Below are 3,171 nucleotides of genomic sequence, written 5' to 3'. Positions count from 1 at the left end.
TCAATTAAAACAACGTCGTGGCGCTCGCCTCACATCACACGATTAGGCTAGCTCAGTGACTCGGCGCCTTGCTTAATATACAAACAAACCGCTACAAAGAACATTACGCTCTAATGAAATGACTTTAGTGAGTTTCCACACAAACAAATTTCTAAATAATTAGCTAACTATGTATTATAGTTATTGAAATTCTACTACAAGTTACTTTTTACTTAATATTTTTGTAGTATAGTTTCAGTGTTAAAACTATCGCCCCATTTTATATATAGGTAATTTAAAGAAAATTTTCATTAATATCATGAAAATAAAATTTAATCTTACTGTTGTTTGCTCGTGTCAATTTTTTTGTTGTGGGCGTAGACGTGCGACGATATCTGACCAATGACCGTCGCGGGGAGGACGCGCTTTGTCGGACCGAGATTAAGATGTTTCTGCGAAGGTGCTACTCGACTTTTCTTAATTTCTTTTCTCTGCTTTTTTCATGTACCTTTACCTTATGTAAGAAAACAATAAAATAGATGATGTATTTTGTGCAAATTCTTTTTAACATTTTCGAATAAGTTTTTTGTTTTTCACACCAAGAGATGCAAAGAAAAGTAAATGTAAGTTACTTCTTTGTAATTCATTACTAAACAAAAACTTTTTCTATTTTTTTTAATCTTTAAAATGAAATTAGATATCTAAATCGAGATAAATTAAAAATATATTTAGTTGTCTGTTCCCAAACAAATACTAAATGTTGACCGATTTTTTTTCTACCAACACCAAATACCTAGCAAATACGAGCCGGTGCAATAACATAATTCAAAAATGTTGCCAATAACATTGTCAAAAATTAACATCAACCAAACAAATTGCGTAATTAAGAACGACACTTAACCAGACTTTAAATTAATTATTTAATTTATAATGTTCTAAATTATCATTCAACAATAAAAACGTTCTACAATGAAAAACAAATAAGTTTTATTCGTATTAGCATAAAGTCAAGACGGCTGGGCGCTTAAAATTTTATGCCTTAAGTCTCGGGTAAGAAATGTTTGAGTGCCGTTATTCCAAACACCTTCGAGTCCCGATGGCGTAATTCATTTTCAACTTGGCTCATTAATTAATTGGGCGTCGCGGCGATACCACGGCGAAGGCGATGGGCAGAGTGCTTTTTACGAGCACAATAAAATCCGCGCTGTTACCGCTGCGGGTGGTACAACCACTATTATGTCACAAATAACATTTCTTAGGCCAAATTATGACGTCATTAAAATGTATAGTTTCATAACTCGTAAGATTTTCGGAACAAACATTATTGTTTTATTGTCTGTTCTAACATACAAGAACCGATAAAGTAAAATAAAACTACATAAATATTGCTTAGTAAGCACATGGCACAATCTCGAAGTCCGGCGACGCTACTGCGGTATCTTTGGTATTACTGATGTCCATGGGTGTCGATGAACGCCTCGGTGTTCCCGTTGCTCGTTTGCCCCCTTCTCTTATAAAAAACTTGGTCTTTCGGATGTATTTTCTTGCGTTCATGTTTTGAAAAACATGAGAAGAATATTGTTTTTTTATGTTATACTCACATTTTTCTCATTAGTTACCCCTGTCTTTCAAAAACATGAGTAGCAAGATAAAGACAAGACAAGTAGCAAGAGCAAGACTGTAAGTCTTAAATGTTTTATAAACTGGAAATTAAAATTGTTAAAGTAAGAATAAAACAAAAGCAAGTCGTAAAAATCGCGCTCCCTTAAAACGCATTTAATTTTTGGCTTTTGTACTTAACTAGACGTCTTAGATCTATTCAGTTTACGATCCTTTCTCTTCTCGCGAAGCTTCTCTACGCCGCAATCGGTTTACGACGGTTTTTGGCAGAAATTTACAATTTTACGACCTCAAAATAAGCCTGCCGATGGTGGAAACGAAATTTATGTATTTGTCTACGAATTCTTCATTTAAGTACGATAAAAGAAGATTAATTCATATTATAAACACACCAAATTTATATCAAAATGTACGAGTATTTATTCTAATTTTTGGTTGGTTGAATTATTGTTAGTTGGACATTCTCTAATGGATAAAAAAAATCATACACCAAGAAAAAAATAAGCAGTATCAGATTTTACTAAGCACAAAGAGAGAAGTTTTCCTCTTCTTAATTAGGTATACACAATTTTTAATATTACCTGTTCATTTACAAAGAATTTGCTAGAAATGAGATTAACATGACAATTTTAAGGAAAATTTGAATCAAAAAACATACTTTGTGTTGTTTTTTGATGGTGAAAAAGTTTTATCATTACTCTTAAGTCATAACCAAGTCAAAAATGCAAAAAAAGCAATTCGAGAATCAAAAGAGCCTAATCAGTAGATCCGGTAAGCCCTTTTCTTTCTTCACCTGTGATGGCTGGTGGCTGGAGTTGTCCTCGCGACGCGTGCAAAGCCTCGTTTTGTGGGACTTTTAATAGCGGCGACGCGGGCCGAATTTAAATTACCCTTTTCTAGGGTTGCCATTACTAATGTCTTTTACGTTTACCTTTTAAAACCATTGTATTTTCACCATTTCTAAGCAGGAATTAAAAAGTTATAAACTATTCTTTGGTACGTTAAGTAACTTAAAAGTATGATCTGCACAGGACTTTCTATTCATTAACTAACTTTTAGTTCAATTGAATACGTCTGTATTTCTTATGATGCATGGAAATTGTTCAGGATACTTTTTATATTATATATGATTTCAAATATTTAACTGCTATAATTTTTTTTTATCACATAACTATCACGGTCTCGTCAATTTATTTATTTTAAATTCAATAATAAATATAATAAACGATATACTTATGTTTTTATCATATATTTAATTTACTAATATCAACAGTTCTCATTTGACAACCCTATAACAGTACAGTGAGGATGCCAGTTGCCTCCGGTAGCACCTGACTATTTACGTTATTCCCCTTGCCTTTGCAATTTAAAACTTTGCAAAAGTTCGACGCCACGAAATTGTTACAACTCGAACTAATGCTACGCCTTAATAATTCCTTTACCTTCAATAATTTTGCTTTAAGATTTTGAATGGTCGAAACATTCGTATAAAAGCATATTCCTTTCATTTTTTCAATTGAAATAAAATGTTTTATACGGGCGATTCGACTATAGAATACTATGGTATAACCT

The sequence above is a fragment of the Papilio xuthus genome, unplaced genomic scaffold (assembly GCF_000836235.2).
Source record: "Papilio xuthus unplaced genomic scaffold, Pxut_1.1 DF824655.1, whole genome shotgun sequence".
NCBI classification, from domain to species: Eukaryota; Metazoa; Arthropoda; class Insecta; order Lepidoptera; family Papilionidae; genus Papilio; species Papilio xuthus.
The sequence above is the reverse complement of the archived record's forward strand: the minus strand, read 5'-3'. Positions refer to the sequence as shown.